The sequence below is a fragment of the Culex pipiens genome, chromosome 2 (genome assembly GCF_016801865.2).
Source record: "Culex pipiens pallens isolate TS chromosome 2, TS_CPP_V2, whole genome shotgun sequence".
Taxonomy (NCBI): domain Eukaryota; kingdom Metazoa; phylum Arthropoda; class Insecta; order Diptera; family Culicidae; genus Culex; species Culex pipiens.
The window spans coordinates 93,555,326-93,575,970 of record NC_068938.1 but is presented as its reverse complement, the minus strand read 5'-3'; the positions used below and the strand labels follow the sequence as shown (position 1 = coordinate 93,575,970).

General features: G+C 38.9%; 2 protein-coding genes across 3 annotated transcripts in view; both read right to left on the bottom strand.

The window, feature by feature from the left end:
• LOC120431017 (clavesin-2-like) overlaps positions 1 to 20,645 on the bottom strand; it is a 292,456-nt gene that overhangs the window by 49,785 nt on the left and 222,026 nt on the right. The window contains exon 2 of the mRNA XM_052709002.1: positions 39 to 580. The gene's annotated coding sequence lies outside the window, so the exon portion shown is untranslated. The remainder of the gene's footprint in view (positions 1 to 38; positions 581 to 20,645) is intronic.
• Positions 1 to 20,645, bottom strand: part of LOC120431313 (protein Star) — a 236,535-nt gene that overhangs the window by 90,663 nt on the left and 125,227 nt on the right. The gene's annotated exons all lie outside the window — the stretch shown is intronic.

Here is a 20,645-nt window from a genome sequence, read left to right as displayed (position 1 = left end):
ACAGTGGTGACACTTTGCTCGTTGCTTTAGAAACTTACTCGTTTAGCTTCGCCTACGGTTTTTTATGCAGTCTTGCCGTGAGGGACAATATCTCGCTGGGTTGTTTGCAATTTGTTACTTAAACTTGAGTGGCCGTCTGCTCAAGTCTGTTTTAAAGTTGCTGGTTCTCGGCGATCCAATATTTGTTGAAGGCTCGTGACACTTTGCCACAACTTATCTACTTCCACTTTTCGATATCCGTTTTCCGGTGAAATTTCTTATCACTCGATGTACGTTTTTTTTCTATTTGTTGCTTTTATCACACTTGGAAATCTGTTGATACGGTTTGGAATTTTTCCTCCACTGCACTGCTTTCAAACTGTTTCCAGCAAAAAAAAACACGGTTAACAACCACACACGATTTTATCGAATTCCCCACCGACGAGAGTGGGACGATGGTCACACTCAAATTACATAAATAAACACCCAGTTTCACCTGGCTTCGATAATTGAGAATAACATCGACAACGACGACAACTTCTACGTCTCACAGAACACGATAGAACGTCACCGAGAACGCGAGAACATCCAGAGAACGAACCTGATGCGGTCAACGCGAGTACGCGAGACGGACAACAAGCACGCCGCGACTATACCGGACCGGTTCCTCCCGATGACCGGGAAAGGCAAAACGAAGGGAAAAACTCTCTCGCGAGTACCCGCGAATAACTGAGAGAAAAAAAACTAGCCCGAAGTTCGGAACAAAAGAACGGTGAGCCGCAGAAGACGAACGCAACGGAACGAGCGCTGCTGAATGACTAATTCCAGCGTCGCTGGAGAAGCTTTTGGATACCGACCCGACAACCGACTCGTCGTGAATCAACGACGAGAAACCGGCTAGTTGCTGCAAGGTCTGAAAGCTGAACTTGCTCGTGTACGTTACGGTAGTGGTGTGGTGATTTTGCTTACGACTGACTGTGTGTACTGCTTTGGGGAAGAACCGAACCGGCTTTGGGGAGAATAGCTGATGTCGATCGTGACTTGAGACCGGTAACAGTTCGATGCAGCTTGTGATGCACTCTCTTTGGGGCTGCTGGGGTGGTTGTTGTTGAAATAAAACATCTTTGGTTAAAATTGCAAAAAAATAACAACTCTTGAAAATTTAATCTATTTTCCTTATGGGTAATTCTCCACCAAATCACCCAGCAGTTGCCCCGACCCCTCTTCGATTTGCGTGAAACTTTGTCCTAAGGGGTTACTGTTGTCCCTGATCACGAATCCGAGGTCCGAATCCGGAATCCCGAGTTATAATTGCAAATGTCTACAGTAGTCTAACTTGTACGTGCGTCAAACGTGTTCTGACCTGAAATCCAGTGGTCGCACTTACATAAATAGCATGACAAGATTGAAACTACTTTCATATGTAAAATGACAAAAATGCACGAAGTTTTTTCGGATTTCGTTGAACATCTCAGGATTGAAATCGAATTTTGGGGATCTGTAAAGGTCAAAAGGTGAGTTGCACAAAATGGCGTTCTTAACTCAATTTGACCCAAAATGCACGTACGACAAGTTAGCACGACGGCGACGAACTGACGATACCTCGGAAACTATTGATATTGTGATACTATTTTCCGTTTCTTTCAAAGGTACACGCCGCGCGGCGTTTCAGAATATGCCATAGACATTGTTGCCAGCGATTTTCTGCACTTTTGGTGCAATATAAAACTTATCTGGCAACAATGCCGGGCGATTCGAAGAAGAAGAAAACAAAACGCGCAGTATATTAGGATTTCGACGTCGTCGTGCTATCTTGTCGCACCCGCCATTTTGACGTTCCGAGAAAAACGCGTTTTAATGTTTGACCTTGAATATTCAAAAACAAGAGCACGCAATGTAAACAATAACAAACAACTTTTGTTTGGTTCACCATTCTGTGCATTGTCCCAAAGTTTGGTTGAAGTTGGTTGCTGGAGTCCCGAGTTATAATTACAAATGTGTACGGTATTCTAGCTTGTACGTGCGACAAACGCATCCTGACTTTCCTGGCCTGAAATCCCTTTGGCCTTTTGTCGCACTTACATCAATTTTCATGGAGTGACAAGATAGCACGACAAGATTGAAACTACTTTCATATGTAAAGTGACAAAAATGGTTCGGTTTTTGTTGAATATCTCAGGATTGAAATCGAATTTTGGGGATCAGTGAAGGTCAAAAGGTGAGGCATTGTGAGCTGCACAAAATGGCGTTCCTAACTCAATTTGGCCCAAAATGCACGTACGACAAGTTAGCACGATGGCGACGATTTGACAGCAAAGTGCGAAAATCAGGCTTGAAATTAGAAATTCATTTTTTTATTATAATGTTTTGCTAAACTGATTTTTCCTTTGAGCAACTCTCTACGAAATCGGCCGATTTCGACCATTTTTATTTTTTGTATTTTTTTTATTTGATTTTAACTTTGTTGGGGCCTTCCCTATGACCAAATAAGCTATTTTGCGTCATTGGTTCACCCATACAAGTCTCCATACAATTTTGGCTGCTGTCCATACAAAAATGGTATGTAAATATTCAAACAGCTGTAACTTTTGAGTGAATTTTCTGATCAATTTGGTGTCTTCGGCAAACTTGTAGGTATTGTTGAGGACTTTTGAGAAAAAAAATAGGCACACGGAAAAAAATTTGCAGATTTTTTAATCAACTTTTTTTTCCTCAATTTCCCAAAATACCTATTTTTTTATTTTCGAGATTTTTTGATATGTTTTAGGAGACAAAAATCCGCAACTTTTGAGCCATAGAGGAACATGGTCAAAAAATCTGCCGCCGAGTTATGAATTTTTTTAAAACTGTGATTTTTGGAAAAAATCGAAGTTTCATGCAAAAACAAGTTTGACAATATTTTTTAATGCAAAATTGAATTTGCAATCGAAAAGTACTCTACAGATTTTTTGATAAAGGGCTCCGTTTTCAAGATATAGCCACCGAAAGTTTGATTTTAGCGAAATATTTGCAGTTTTTCAATTTTTAAAAATAGTGCCTTTAAGTGACCATCTCTAAAAATATTTTTTTTTAGAAGTTCAGAAAATTTGCTATAAAATTGTCTAAGAGACATTGAAGATTGGACCTCGGGTTGCTGAGATAGAGCCATTTTAAGAAAAAGAAACACGAAAATTGAAGTTTTCTAAATCTCACCAAAATAACCCACCATTTTCTAATGACGATATCGATCAGCAACTAATGGTCCAATTATCAATGTTAATACATGAAACATACGTGAAATTTTTCGATCTTTTCGAAAAAAATATTTTCATTTTTTTTAAAATAAAGACTAACATTTTAAAAGGGCCAAACATTGAATATTACGCCCATTTAAAATGCTAGTCTTGATTTAAAAAAATTGAAATTTTTTTTTCGAAAAGATCGGAAAATTTCACGAATTTTTCATGTATTAAAATTGAAAATCGGACCATTATTTGCTGAGATATGGTCATTAGAAAATGGTGGGTTGTTTTGGTGAGATTAAGAAAACTTCAATTTTCGTGTTTCTTTTTCTTAAAGCGGCTCTATCTCAACAACCTGAGGTCCAATCTTCAATGTCTCTTAGACAATTTTATAGCAAATTTTCTGAACTTTAAAAAAAATATTTTTAGAAACGGTCACTGTCACTTTATCAAAAAATCTGTAGAGTACTTTTCGATTGCAAATTCAATTTTGCATTAAAAAATAATGTCAAACTTGTTTTTGCATGAAACTTCGATTTTTTTCAAAAATCACTATTTTTTCAAAAAAAATTTATCTCGGCGGCAGATTTTTTGACCATGTTTCTCTATGGCTCAAAAGTTGCGGATTTTTGTCCCCTAAAACATATCAAAAAATCTCGAAAATCAAAAAATACTTATTTTGGGAAATTGAGTTTTAGTGAAAAAAAAGTTGATTAAAAAATCTGCAAATCAGACTTGTATGGATGAACCAATCACACAAAATAGTTTATTTGGTCATAGGGAAGGTCCCCACAAAGTTTGAGCCAAATCATAAAATACAAATAAAATCCATTTCCGGTTTTGGTAGAGAATTGCTCCTTCTTCTTTTATGATAAAGCTACGTGCATCATTAGTTTTTGTGTACTTGGTTGTGTGTATCTTGAGAAGGTATTTTATGACCGATTTCGTATCTTCGGCAAAGTTTTAGGTAAAACCTTGCGGAAAAAAAAGGTTCAGGAAAGATTCCCGATTTTTCTGTGATTTTTTTAGTTTTTTTTTTGTTTTATTGTAATAAAAAGGCAAAAAATCTAAGGAAATCGAATGATTTTTGGATAATATGGAACATGTGCAAAACATGCTATATTTTGAGAATTAAATTTTAGTTGCAAAATCAAATGTACAGTCTCAAATGACATTTAATATTGTAAAACTGCGCCATTTTTAAAGTTACAGGTATTGTCAGGTTAAATGTATAGAAAGGAATTCCTTTTTTTTTTGAACGAGTAATTTTCCAACGAAAGTTTTCATGAAAAATCCAGACAACGTTTTCATAGAAGATATCTGAGATCCGGCTTCCCAAAAATGTACAAATAACACTTAAGTTCTTATTACTTTTATTAGGGTTGTCACATCTTCAATTATTTGAACTCGTTGGAAATCCGGACAACGTTTTTATCAAAATATCGTCCAACCATCCCCTTTTGGCCCTTTATACGGCAGTAATTTGAAGATGTTTCCTTTGAGTCTGAGCCACTGTAATTGTCGGCAACCGCTACATAGGTCATCCTTGTGGCCCTGTTGGTTATCACATCAAATCAAATCAATTCAATAACTTTTGATAGGGTTATCAGATCTTCAATCTTTGGACTCACACACACAGACAATTGCTCGGAATTTGATCCTGAGTTGATATGTATTAGGGTGGGTACGTTTTTCAAAAAGTTCTCGGATCAAGTTTTAGTATGGTTCCCCTTGTAGGGCATGCCCATAGGGAGTTTCATGCCAAATATCAGCTCATTTGGTTGTAAACTGGCTGCGCGCATCAGGGTTAAAGTTTACATGGGAATTACTATGGGAAATTGGAACTTTTTGTTCAAACGCTCCTACAGGTCTGGGAAAATCACGCGCCAACTTCTGGTATGGTCAGGCCTATGGGGAATGGTCTGGAGAACACTTTTCCCGAAGAGAGCATATGGATTCGTTGTCCCTAGACCTGGCGCATCGGCAAACAATCCGATGTCTCCGGAATCAACGGTTTTCCCTCAAAAAGCATCAAATTTTCCTTAGCATGCTATGAAAGCTTGAAGAACACTGCGACGCCATATGTCAGACAGCTACCACGTGGTTGAAATATTTGCAAAAAATTACAAATTTGCTATGCAAAGATTCTGAATTCGACTAAATAATATCAGGATTACTCGAAATGATCATTTTCTAGTTAAAAGAAGGTTTGCAATTAACTATTCCAGCCGTTTTTCACCCACGTGGTAGCTGCCTGACGTATGGCGTCGCGGTGTTCATCGAGCTTTGAGTGTTTTATAGTCTTTCCTTAGTGAGGTGACAGGCAAAAAAGGTTTTATCACATTAAGATACAAAAGGTGGAGACGCATGGTGACTCAAATAGCTATGATTTTTAAATGACAAAATTTGAAGATACACTCTACAGCAGCGATTCTCAACCTTCTTCTAGGCTGGTACCCCCTACCGTGTAAATCAAGTAGGCCCGGTACCCCCGTTGAGAATCGCTGCTCTACAGCATTGAGCATCGAACACCAAAGCTAAAGCACCAACACCTGAAAAGCTCATCATTCTCGTTTTCTTCCATACACACTATCTTTCAGCATAGTTTGTGTGCAAACTTTCCGACTCGTTGTCGCCGCCATCGTCACTACATTCGGACTCGATTCATGCTCACACGAGCTCACACGAGTTATAACATGTTTGTACCTGAGCATTCACGCACACATACACTCCCACAAACCCCCACAGGCACGGATTTCATGTTCTACCGTCTGCCGTGATATTTGTTTGTGGCACGTGTGTCGCGATGACAGCCGTATGCAGCAGTGCACCCTCACCTCATCTAACCTCATCTCACTTCCTAACCTAACCCCTGGCGATGTCGGGTCGGCTCGGCTCGCCGGCTTAACGAGACTCTCGGCAAAAGCGTGATTGATATCGGCCCCGAAAGCTTTCCCGGTGCGGGTTCTATTTGTGTAACTTTGTCTAGCGTTGCACAGGTTGAACCGCACACACTTGATACTAAGTTTAATGGGGTCTGTTGGTAATTGTTGAACTAGAATATTGTTAAAGAAATTTTCTAGTTTAGCCTTTTTTGCTAACATGTTAATTTCTCAACTCAGAATTGAGTAACCAAAATTTAACATGAAAACATAATCAAAATTAGCAAACTCATCTTAAAATCAACCCCTAGTTTGTGATACAAAGACCGCGAAGCCTCCTCGAGTGTGGACTTTGAACGACGACTCGACACAGAAGCACAATTACATGTCGTTCGACTCAGCAAAGAAAGCTGCCGCGAGTTTCGACGTAAACATTTTAAGTACGTAGGCTCTCGTGATGGAGCTTTCACAGGCTCATTAACAGCATTTTTCTTCACTTTGTCGTGGACATTCGTCGTGACAAAACCGTAATCCAAGGTTTGTTTTAGTTCTTCTTTCTCCTGGGTTTGATTTAGTAGAGTAATAAATTGGGGACCTTTACGTCTGGGAGCTTTATCGGGGCTTGATATCGGCGGGTAGATTTAAGGGCCAGGAAATTGTATCGCGTGCAGGATCATTAAACAGTGGTGTTTAGGTGCTAATTTGATTGTTTGTGGCGACGGAATCCGTTTTTACGAGGGTTAATCAATCATAAAAGCGTAGCAAAATGATTAAGGAAAACCATACTCTTGCTTTTTGAAGAACATTCTAACTTTATACAGAATATCAATTATAATGTTATGAGGTTCCCATAACAATTCTTATACAGCACGGCGTGGCTGGAACAAAATATTATAAACCGAGATACCCAAAAAACGAAGTTGACTTTATAGCTGTCGGCCGCCATTGCTATTACCAACCACAAGTATCTTCATTTTAACTACAAGGTCTTTGCCGCCATAGAGCTTTATGACGTTTCGCGTACGCACACTAGCGCACCATTTGGTTTTGCTGGCTGACAAAATTTAACCTCACTTTATTTTCGTGTACGTACACGCAATACATACGCACGTAGAATGCTCTATGGGCTCCTAAGTGTTTGAGTACGGCATGGAAACCCATAATTTCATTTTTAGAACGCCCGCCGCGGGATTCGAACCAGCAACCTCTGGATTGTGAGTCCAGTGCACGGTCCGATTGATCCACACGGGCGGGCCATTAAGATAACCCATCGGAGATTTATACGTAAAAAGTTGTGTTTTACCGGCCTGAATCAGAATCTATATATAGGAAAATATTCTATCGATATAAAATGCCTTTTTCAATTTTTGATTGATCTGGCCTTATAGGTGGATCGATTTTTGAAAATATTGTTTATTACCAATTTGTAGAGATCTTATCTTTCAAACGCTGTTAAAGGTTTGTAAATACGTTTGGATTGTCGAAAGATATTCCACTTCAAAGACAACCGTCTTTTATGCGAACTTCGTTTGACTTTGAACCTCTGGGACCATGTTTGTCATTAAAAAATCAGCCAAATATAATTGTCCTTAAAGTGCAATGGGAATATCTTTTGACAATCAAAACGGATTTAGGGGAAAAATACCCTTTCTAATCAAACACCTATCTTCGTCATATGAAGAGTTTGATGCTCGATTAAAGCTCCACAAATACTATTTAGACTATAAACTTACCAGCAAAAGCACCGCCTCGAGTAAGCACGCAAATTTATGCCATTTACTGGCCAAAAAGATCAAATTTAATGCAGTTTTGATCATAATTTCTATTTTGCGAGACCATTTCTCATCATTTTGGTGGCACACACATCTACACTTGCGCTAACGATTTCAAAGCGCTTAAGATATAAAATTGCTCCCAACTACCGGCAACATGTTCTTTTGAACATTAGTTAAGGTAAGAACAAGATTGTCCGTCAGGCCTGAACGCAGACGCAAAATTTTGCGCTGTCGTCATAGCCTGCCAGTCATCGACCATTGAACAAAGCAACCCCTGCAGATTGTTCGACTGACAGTTAATGGAAAAATCGAACTGGCACAGCGTTCTGCGTTCACCACTGCGTCGAACGGACAAGCTTATTCTTAGCTTTAGTCACTAACTTGAAAAATAATTCCGAAACATGTAAATAATTAGCAAGCGCCATAAAAAACAAACGCGCCAAGTCTTTTGACGTTTGAATTTTAACGACCCATTCCGTTTGCAACTTGGTTACTTCCCCACCAATTGGAAGCTGGGCAAAGTCATACCAATTTTGAAGCCTCAAAAAGATCCAAAATCGCCAACAAGTTATCGTCCTATTAGTCTTTTGAGTAGTCTGTCCAAACTCATTGAGAAGGTCATCTATTCAAGGCTTTTGGATTTTACCAACGATAATAATATAATTTTGAACGAGCAGTTTGGCTTCCGAAAGGGACATAATACTGCTCATCAGCTTACGAGAGTAACCAAAATCATCAAGCAGAATAAGCTTGAGTCTAAATCAACTGCTATGGCTTTGTTAGATGTTGAGAAGGCTTTTGACAATGTTTGGCATGATGGTTTGATACATAAACTGTATTTGTACGGTTTTCCAATGTATCTTATCAAAATTATTTTATTTAGTTTTTCTGAATGGTATTCTGGATTATTCAACATTGATGCTGGGGTTCCCCAAGAAAGTATTCTTGGCCCACTTTTGCACAATATTTTTACGTCTGATTTGCCTACTCTTCCTGGTAATGGTGTGTTGTCACTTTTTGCTGATGACACTGCCGTTATTTATAAGGGTAAAATAACCAGATATTTAGTTGGCCGTCTTCAGAAGGGTCTTGACGTTCTTTCCGAATACTTTGGCGACTGGAAAATTCGCATAAATGCAGCCAAAACTCAAACCATCATTTTTCCACTTTCCAAATCGGCCCGATTTGTTCCAAAGGATGATGTTTTGATTAAAATGAATGATGTTTCGATACCCTGGTCAAAAGAAGTTGTCTATTTAGGTCTCATACTTGACTCGAAACTTTTGTTTCGACAGCATGTAGACAAAATATTGAACAAGTGCAGCATTCTCATCAGGTGTTTGTATCCGTTAATTAACAGAAAATCAAAGCTTTCTTTGAAAAATAAGTTAGCAGTTTACAAACAAATAATTTACCCCGTTATTGAGTATGCAGTACCTGTTTGGGAGTGTTGCGCTAGAACTCATAAATTGAAGCTCCAGCGTCTCCAAAGCAAGGTACTCAAAATGGTTTTGAATGTTCCTGGCTGGACAAGATCAAGTGAGGTTCATGAATTAGCAGAAGTAAAAATGTTGGATTAGAAAATTCAAGAAAAATGTTTGAAATTCAGGGAAAATGTGCTATTTCTGAATACCCCTTGATTCAAGGATTGGTTTAGTTTATTGTAAGTTTAAGTTAGTTTTAAGTTAGGTTATGTTTTCTTAACATTTTTTTTCCTCATTGTACCTAGTGATACAAAAATGATAAATCATATACTTTTAAAGTTATGAAAATGAACAGTGTTTAAATCACGAAAAGCAAACTAAAGCTGAAGAGCCACAGCTGACCACTTATTATGTAAACCAAATGTAATTATTATAAGAAAGATTCAATAAAGTATATTTAATTCAAAAAAAAAAATACGACCCATTCCAATCGAAGGCTGAAGAAAACCGAGCAAGAAGCGAAGGCAAATAAATAACAAAGGCTGGTCACCAACACCACCAGCAGTGCCTGTTGGAGTGAGCCAGTGATGCCAGGAAATTTTCTCTATAAATGCTACTTTCCGTGAGTGTTCGCTTAAAATTTCATCAATATTAACAGCACTAAGCAGACCCAAAAGAGCGCTGGAAGAAAAAAAAAGCTAAGCTGAAAGTATGAAAATGGGCGTGGCCCAATGCACTCGACTGATTAGAATGCATTTGGATTTTTTTTTAAATGCTTGTTAAAAGAAAAGCATAACTTTAATAAAAGTGAAAATAAACAGAAATGATCACAAAAAGTTGCTCTACTCGTTGGTGTTCTTGGTTTTAGTAAATTTCAAGGAACACTCCAGATTATCCTGCATCATTCAACCGGACCGCTTGTTAGGTTTAAATGGGTATATTTCCCCTACAAACCCTAAACAGCGTTTTAAAAGTGAGAGACTTCTCTGCAAATTCGAGATAAAAAATATTTTTTAAAGATCGATCCACCTATAAGGCCAGATCAATTAAAAATCCGCAAAATCTTTAAATGTTGAAAAACGCAATTTTCACCGATAGAATATTTTCATATTTTTCATATTCTGATTCAGTCCGGTAAAACACATCTTTTTACGTATAAATCTCCGATGGGGTATCTCGGTTTATAATATTGTCCGTTCCTTTCAAAGGTACACGCCGCGCGGCATTTCAGAATGTGCCATAGACATTGTTGCCAGCGATTTTCTGCACTTTTGGTGCAATATAAAACATACCTGACAACAATGCCAGGCGATTCGAAGAAGACGATCAACAAAAACAAAACGTGCAGTACGGGATTTGACAGCACGCATTTGCCGAAAGTGCGGCGCGTCGTTTCGAGGCTGGTTTGCCGTGTGTCTTTCTCGGGAATAGAGTTATTTACGTGCGCATGTATTGCGTGTACGTACACGAAAAAAAGTGAGGTTAAATTTTGTCCGGCCAGCAAAATCAAATGGTGCGCTAGTGTGTGTACGCGAAACGTCATAAAGCTCTATACGCGCCAGATTAATTTTATTTTTATTTTATTTGTAATGCAAAAAATATTGACAAGACAACATTTTTTCGATGGATCAACTATGGTCCCGTTGTACCGAGCTGTCAAGTAGTCAAAATCTATTTTAAATCCTTTGCGGTCGTTCATAGGGTCAATGCACTCAGAAAAAAAAGTTTTATCGCTGTGAACAATAATATCACAATTTTAAGCTTAATTTTAGGAGCCAATTGGTTGAAAATTTTCCGTTTCCAGAGAAATTTGTGACCCTCGAAAATTGGACGCTCTAATATCGATTAAAACAACAAAAAAATGCTTACACTGTAGGAAATATTGTAAATCTGGGAGGTGATTACAACATACATAAATTTGTGACAAAAATTGAAATCCCACATAAAAAAAGTTAGTTGGTTTGATTCATTTGACTAGTTAGGCTAAAACCAATTCAATCAAAAATTATAAATATTATTTAATGTTCTCGAAAATCATCATTATCATTAGAGACATGTTCATTTTATTTTTAAAAACATTTGCGACTTACTAAAAGCTTACTATCAAAAGCTGCTTTATAGTTTAATATATATTGTGGTTATATCTTTTGCTTCTGTATTGTTAAGTTACATGTATTCAGGCAATCATAGATATTTCGAAATGAAACACTTTGTAAACCTTTAATTTTCAAATCATAACGAAATTGACGCTGTTTTTATCAACATTCCGAAGAATACTTACTAAATCTTAATTTCAAATAAAAAAGAAATTGAAAATTTCAGGTTTGTTTTTGTCTTAACATGTACTTCGATTTTTCAATCATAAAAAAGGCAATGGTAACGAAAGAACTTTAAAATTTGTGCAAAGGATGCATAAATTAAAATCAAAATTATCATACCAGCACCTGCAAAACACACCTGCCATTGCTTATTGGGCTATCACAATGCAATGGTTCGTATTTAAAAAGTGTCCACTACATCAAAAAGGCCCCTCGTGGAGTTCATCAACAGCAACTTTTACACACGTAAGGTACGGGTACGGGTATGACTTTTTGCCAACACCACCTAGTCGTAACACCACCGACCGTTGGAACCCCGATTAAAGCAGCTCTCGATCCACTAACTAGATAAAAAGGTGGTAAAACCTACGCAGAACGTGGCCGAAGACAGTGCAGCACGCGGCTTGCATGACCGACTTTTAGGTCAGTGATTTTGAGGAAAACAACCGTTTTGTGCGAGAAGGGGGGGGGGGTCCCGAGAGGGGGAAGGGTGCTGGAAAAATAAAAAGAAAAGTAACGACGATATCGTTTTTTAGCAGTTATTTTTTGGTTCCGCTCCGCCACCATGTGATCTCCCGGGTGTGGTACGTGCAACCGTACACGCGATCCGTGTACTACAGCCTTAAGTTGTAACTATGATGGCTGGCACAAAGAAAAGTTGGTGCTGGCTGGTACCGGGATAATTGGCGAGTGAATCAAGCACAGTTGCTCACCGGGATCAGTTGCCACCTGGTGCATGCATGAGATGAGGCAAATTACTGGACATCGCAATGATCACAGATTTTATTCTGAACAGAAGCTGAACCATAAGAAATGCCTATATCTGGATCAACAACTTTTTAGCTAACTCAACTAAGTTTTCATCTGGACGTTATACTTTCATTGTAAAAAAAGTTGTCTGATGTCTGATAAACGCTTCAATATCAGCTAACGAACGCCAAGTTCGTAATTTCCCAACCGAAGAAAGTCAGATAATATCCAGTTTTCGACACTGGACACCGCGGAGATAATAAGCCTCATCATGATTGATTGCACGCATCTTATTGATTCGATCCTCTGACGCCGTCGCCGCATGGCAATCGGAAGAGGACACGTTCGATCAACGTGACTTGGTCCAGGAAGACGTAGCAGGACTTGGTTGATCGCTGCTCTGCGTTCGTTACATTATAATTATATGCCGGTTTTCTCCGCTGTCTGCCTTCAACATCACAAACACTTCGCCCCAACAAATATTTATCATAAACCGAGCGCCGAACATCCTCGAGAAAGGGAACCCACGTTGTATCCTTCAACTTTGCGCGAAATTCAAGATCACGTCTCCAACGGCCGAGGGTCAACGACTGCCGCCGTCAAACGAAGGGGTGCCCTGAAGGATCATATTAAAGTGGGGTCCACGCTGGATCCAATAGCCTAAATTAAAGAACACCAACCAAATCAACGGCGAAGAAGTGGCCTTTGCGAATGGAAGACTTGCCAAAAAAAGACTCGCAAAATCATAGCTGGCTCCACTAATTGAGCTCGAAAACTTGTTTTTTTCGCACGAGCGCGCAATGCCAGCGCAGATGGGGCGGTTGATCCACATTTTATACTGCCCCATCGCTCGGTGCGAGGAAGTCAAATTTGAACTCCAAATTTGCACGTTGAATTAGCGTTTGGGAGTAGGGAGCTGGCGGATTCCGTTGACAACAACAAGCTGATCATATGGGAGCTCACATCAGGTGTTGGTTTGCTGAGCGGATTAACATGGCTGGAGATGTTTTTTTGAGTTATATTGAGAAACAAAATCCGAAAACGAAACTATTGGCACTACGCCCCCCGGGGCATGGCCTTCCTCTAACGTGGGATTTCTGCTCCAGCGCCTCTGACGAGACAGGAGAAACCGGGACCGACGTTTTACTTCACCATCCGATAGAAGCTCAGTGGATAAGGCGGGAATCGAACCCGCGTCTCATAGCATCATCGGGATCGGCAGCCGAAGCCGCTACCCCTGCGCCACGAGACCCACAAGAAACAAAATCCACACTCTCTCAAAAAAGGAATGTCTTTTAACTCTTTTAACTGCAATAGTTTTCCAAATACGAGGTTTTAATAGAACATGTACTTCCACTTTATATTTTTCTTCTTACACCCACAGCAGGGCAGCGCCATCCGAGAAGACAATGATCATGGACTGATAGAAGTAAATAGGTACAGTAAACGAATGAAGAGGATATATCCCGAGATGGCCGAGTTCTCCGTTCAAAAAGGTGCAGGTGGTTATGTTACACATGACCAGTATGACAAAGATCTTTGCAAGATGAATGTTGAAATTTTCGATTAGAACGTCCGGTCCAAATTTCCCCCTTATAATTACCGTCTTATCGAACTAAGGGGACGGAAATTGCAAGTGGAGCTGAAATAGAAATCAAAGTGAAATCAATTGACTTTCCTTCACCACTCGAAAGTTACCAAGATGCAGTATCAAAAACCATAAAGTTTGATACCCATATTGCCCCAACTCTTACGGTTCGGCAAATGTCCCCCCCATCGGAACATCCGCGGGGCCTCCGGCCACTCCGGATTGTGGCCACTACTGCCGAAATGTCAAATTTCATGTCCAGTATCAAAAACCATAAAGTTTGATACCCATATTGCCCCAATTCTTACGGTTCCCCCATCGGAACATCCGCGGGGCCTCCGGCCACTCCAGATTGTGGCCACTACTGCTTAAATGTCAAATTTCATGTCCAGTATCAAAAACCATAAAGTTTGATACCCATATTGCCCCAACTCTTACGGTTCCCCCATCGGAACATCCGCGGGGCCTCCGGCCACTCCAGATTGTGGCCACTACTGCCGAAATGTCAAATTTCATGTCCAGTATCAAAAACCATAAAGTTTGATACCCATATTGCCCCAACTCTTAAGTTTCGGCAAATGTCCCCCCATCGGAACATCCGCGGGGCCTCCGGCCACTACTGCCGAAATGTCAAATTTCATGTCCAGTATCAAAAACCATAAAGTTTGATACCCATATTGTCCCAACTCTTACGGTTCGGCAAATGTCCCCCCATCGGAACATCCCCAGGACCTCCGGCCATTCCAGATTGTGGCCACTACTGCCGAAATGTCAAATTTCATTTCCAGTATCAAAAATCATAAAGTTTGATACCCATATTGCCCCATCTCTTACGGTTCGGTAAATGTCCCCCCTCATCAGAACATCCGCGGGGCCTCCGGCCACTCCGGATTGTGGCCATTACTGCCGAAATGTCAAATTTCATGTCCAGTATCAAAAACCATAAAGTTTGATACCCATATTGCCCCAACTCTTAAGTTTCGGCAAATGTCCCCCATCGGAACATCCGCGGGGCCTCCGGCCACTCCAGATTGTGGCCACTACTGCCGAAATGTCAAATTTCATGTCCAGTATCAAAAACCATGAAGTTTGATACCCATATTGCCCCAACTCTTACGGTTCGGCAAATGTCCCCCCCATCGGAACATCCGCGGGGCCTCCGGCCACTCCGGATTGTGGCCACTACTGCCGAAATGTCAAATTTCATGTCCAGTATCAAAAACCATAAAGTTTGATACCCATATTGCCCCAATTCTTACGGTTCCCCCATCGGAACATCCGCGGGGCCTCCGGCCACTCCAGATTGTGGCCACTACTGCTTAAATGTCAAATTTCATGTCCAGTATCAAAAACCATAAAGTTTGATACCCATATTGCCCCAACTCTTACGGTTCCCCCATCGGAACATCCGCGGGGCCTCCGGCCACTCCAGATTGTGGCCACTACTGCCGAAATGTCAAATTTCATGTCCAGTATCAAAAACCATGAAGTTTGATACCCATATTGCCCCAACTCTTACGGTTCCCCCATCGGAACATCCGCGGGGCCTCCGGCCACTCCAGATTGTGGCCACTACTGCCGAAATGTCAAATTTCATGTCCAGTATCAAAAACCATAAAGTTTGATACCCATATTGCCCCAACTCTTACGGTTCGGCAAATGTCCCCCCATCGGAACATCCGCGGGGCCTCCAGCCACTCCAGATTGTGGCCACTACTGCCGAAATGTCAAATTTCATGTCCAGTATCAAAAACCATGAAGTTTGATACCCATATTGCCCCAACTCTTACGGTTCGGCAAATGTCCCCCCATCGGAACATCCGCGGGGCCTCCGGCCACTCCGGATTGTGGCCACTACTGCCGAAATGTCAAATTTCATGTCCAGTATCAAAAACCATAAAGTTTGATACCCATATTGCCCCAATTCTTACGGTTCCCCCATCGGAACATCCGCGGGGCCTCCGGCCACTCCAGATTGTGGCCACTACTGCTTAAATGTCAAATTTCATGTCCAGTATCAAAAACCATAAAGTTTGATACCCATATTGCCCCAACTCTTACGGTTCCCCCATCTGAACATCCGCGGGGCCTCCGGCCACTCCAGATTGTGGCCACTACTGCCGAAATGTCAAATTTCATATTCAGTATCAAAAACCATAAAGTTTGATACCCATATTGCCCCAACTCTTACGGTTCGGCAAATGTCCCCCCATCGGAACATCCGCGGGGCCTCCGGCCACTCCAGTCCAGGTGGTGGCCAGTTCCAATGATCGACTCCCGCGACTGGCATGTCTTAGCTGGTCCTTGCCTCCAAGCCATCTGCTCTCGGACCTCCAGGCCGTCTGCTACCGGGCCACCAGGCCATCTGCTTCTGATGTGTTCTCGTCGACGTCCAGCAATAGAATGAATTTTCGGGACCGACTGAGCCTCGTTTTGTTGCCTCGTCGACGATCCGAAAATTATGAGGTAGAGTGGGGGTGATTTTAGATACATCAATCTCACGTCTCTCGATTGACTGATTGGGAAACGTTTTTTCATCCAACCAGCGTGCACCAAAAAGAGGGGAAATTTGCCGAGAGGGGAATTCGTCACGTAACGTTTTCGCTTCGCGAAAATTTTGGATTGACACCACGTATAGAAACCTTAGGACAAAGTTCTTTGTCAAAACAGTGCCGATAACGAGAATCGAACCCAAGACCTCCGACAAAGCGAAAGTGTGCCTTTGCCGTATCGGACACTCCAGTTCGAAGTATTTGTGATGGTCATTTGTCGATATAAGCTACTCAATGGGATGAACTGTTTCAATGAATCAATGAACACAATACTTTGTTGGTATGCGTGCGAAAGGTTTATAATCGCAGGCCAGTGCGCACTATTCTCTCATTTTAATTTTGTTGAGTTTTTTACACAAAACTCTAAGCCTTGTGTTAATGTTATGTTAAATTATTGTGCTAAAGTAGAAATTTTCAAGTTTTTTTTTTTAATTATTTGTTTTGCCCCCTGATTTTTCGAACCAATTCGAAGGGGGGTGGGGGATATTTCGACGCTGTCGTGCCTAATTATCACTCGTCGCTTTTTGACGTTCCTACAAAAACGCGTTTTAAAGTGTTTGACATTGAATAAACAAAAACGAGAGCACGCAATGTAAACAATAACAAAGACGTTTTGTTTGGTTGGCCATTATGTGATCCAGCTTGTGATGATACGCTACCTTCCCCTTACTAAGCAATCGAATCCAGAAGATCACCCCAGCTGTGTTGGCCAAAGCCGGGATTTGAACCCCGATCTACTGTTTACGATGCGGAAGTGCTACCACATAGCCTGTCAAAATAGTTAAATATTATTGAAAATGTTTTCTTAAAATTGTATAAAGTACGTTTTTATACTTTATTTTGTATTATTTTTCGATCGCCTGTTTCACCAATCATAAGGCTTTCTAGGCCCAGTGAAAAAAATATAATTTAACTCAAAAATGACGAACTCCTCGTCACAGTGTCCTGATGCAAACAATGATCGAGCTGTAGCTGTCACAGCCCTGCGAAGTATGTTGTCTGACATATCGGGCAGCCAGTCAAAAAAACCAGCTAGAAGTCGCCTGACAAAAAACTTTTGCTAGAAAGAGATAGGAACTAAGATAGGAAACCTGATGCAAACAAACGTCCAGCTGTCATGTAAACATACTTTGAATGTGTTGGTAAATTTGTGACTAGAAAGCCTTATTTCAAAATTTCTTTGTTAGATATTTAGAATGAATTACCAATATACTTGTGATATGCACTGTTAAACAAGTTTGAAACAGAAAAATACAATGCGTTCAACTTAAATGATAGCTTAAACGCTTCTATTTTATCTAGGTATCTATATTTTAATTAACTCCAACAGACAGATTTATCGGTCTTATCTAGCCAAAATGAATATTGTCACAGTCCTGACTCGATTATCCGAAGCCTCGATTATCCGAAGGTTTTTTTGGGACTTCAGACAATCGAATCACGGACAAAAATTATTTTTTCTTTTTTTTATTGTTTTGAACATTAAATTCGAGTTCTGCGGCCCCATTATAGTCAAATTTGAATAGTCGATAGCTTATTATATAATAAAATGCATTTTGTCAATATTTCGTCACCGCCATATTTGCCGCCATCTTGGATTAAAAAAATGTAAATCACTTTAGCGTAGTTTAGGGGTCATACTTAAGCTCGACAATCAAAAATAAGACAGCGAAAAAAACATTTCGTGATTCGAATATCCGAAGTTTTGATTATCTGAAGTGAAATTTTTCCGAGGCCTTCGGATAATCGAGTCTGGGCTGTACTTGAATTTTCTAAGTAAGTAATATTTCTAAGTTTTCATCATGAAGTTTCATAAAAAATTGGGTACTAAAGCCCTATGTCAATTTTTATGTACAACGGTAAAAAACACGATTAAAAACCATTTCTGATCACTTTTTTTGATTTTAATGCACCATTTTTTTTTGTCAAGACAACATTTTTTCCATGGATCAACTATGGTTCCCTTGGAACGAGCTGTCAAGTAGGAGCTTTTCTGTCAAGAAGGACCGCGAGGTTAATTTTTCAAAATTGATTTTAAAAATCCATTTTCAACTCTTCGTCGTCGTACAAAGGGTCATTGTACTCAGAAAAATAAGCTTTATCGCTGTAAACAATAATATCAGCAATCTAAGCTTCATTTTAGGACCCAATTAAAAAGTTAAAATATAATCTGTAAAAAAATATCTAAAGTTAGAAAAAATACCTTTTACATTTGAGCAGTTCTCTAGGATTTCGGTCATTCGATTTTTTTTGTATTTTTTAATCCGACTGAAACTTTTTTGGTGCCTTCGGTATGCCCAAAGAAGCCATTTTGCATCATTAGTTTGTCCATATAATTTTCCATACAAATTCGGCAGCTGTCCATACAAAAATGATGTATGAAAATTCAAAAATCTGTATCTTTTGAAGGAATTTTTTGATCGATTTGGTGTCTTCGGCAAAGTTGTAGGTATGGATACGGACTACACTGGAAAAAAATAATACACGGTAAAAAAAATTTGGTGATTTTTTTATTTAACTTTTTATCACTAAAACTTGATTTACAAAAAAACACTATTTTTAATTTTTTTTATTTTTTGATATGTTTTAGAAGGCATAAAATGCCAACTTTTCAGAAATTTCCAGGTTGTGCAAAAAATCACTGACCGAGTTATGAATTTTTTAATCAATACTGATTTTTTCAAAAAATCGAAATTTTGGTCGTAAAAATTTTTCAACTTCATTTTTCGATGTAAAATCAAATTTGCAATCAAAAAGTACTTTACTGAAATTTTGATAAAGTGCACCGTTTTCAAGTTATAGCCATATTTAAGTGACTTTTTTGAAAATAGTCGCAGTTTTTCATTTTTTTAAATTAGTGCACATGTTTGCCCAGTTTTGAAAAAAATATTTTTGAAAAGCTGAGAAAATTCTCTATATTTTGCTTATTTGGACTTTGTTGATACGACCTTTAGTTGCTGAGATATTGCAATGCAAAGGTTTAAAAACAGGAAAATTGATGTTTTCTAAGTTTCACCCAAACAACCCACCATTTTCTATCGTCAATATCTCAGCAACTAATGGTCCGATTTTCAATGTTAATATATGAAACATTTGTGAAATTTTCCGATCTCTTCGAAAAAAATATTTTTGGAATTTTCAAATCAAGACTAACATTTCACAAAGGCCAAACATTCAATATTACGCCCTTTTAAAATGTTTGTCTTGATTTGAAAATTCCAAAAATATTTTTTTCGAAAAGATCGGAAAATTTCACAATTGTTTCATATATTAACATTGAAAATCGGACCATTAGTTGCTGAGATATTGACGATAGAAAATGGTGGGTTGTTTGGGTGAAACTTAGAAAACATCAATTTTCCTGTTTTTAAACCTTTGCATTGCAATATCTCAGCAACTAAAGGTCGTATCAACATAGTCCGAATAAGCAAAATATAGAGAATTTTCTCAGCTTTTCAAAAATATTTTTTTCAAAACTGGGCAAACATGTGCACTAATTTAAAAAAATGAAAAACTGCGACTATTTTCAAAAAAGTCACTTAAATATGGCTATAACTTGAAAACGGTGCACTTTATCAAAATTTTAGTAAAGTACTTTTTGATTGCAAATTTGATTTTACATCGAAAAATGAAGTTGAAAAATTTTTACGACCAAAATTTCGATTTTTTGAAAAAATCAGTATTGATTAAAAAATTCATAACTCGGTCAGTGATTTTTTGCACAACCTGGAAATTTCTGAAAAGTTGGCATTTTATGTCTTCTAAAACATATCAAAAAATAAAAAAAATTAAAAATAGTGTTTTTTTGTAAATCAAGTTTTAGTGATAAAAAGTTAAATAAAAAAATCACCAAATTTTTTTTTACCGTGTATTATTTTTTCCAGTGTAGTCCGTATCCATACCTACAACTTTGCCGAAGACACCAAATCGATCAAAAAATTCCTTCAAAAGATACAGATTTTTGAATTTTCATACATCATTTTTGTATGGACAGCTGCCGAATTTGTATGGAAAATTATATGGACAAACTAATGATGCAAAATGGCTTCTTTGGGCATACCGAAGGCACCAAAAAAGTTTCAGCCGGATTAAAAAATACAAAAATTAAAATTGAAGAAAAAAGACCGATTTCGTAGAGAATTGCTCATTTCAAATT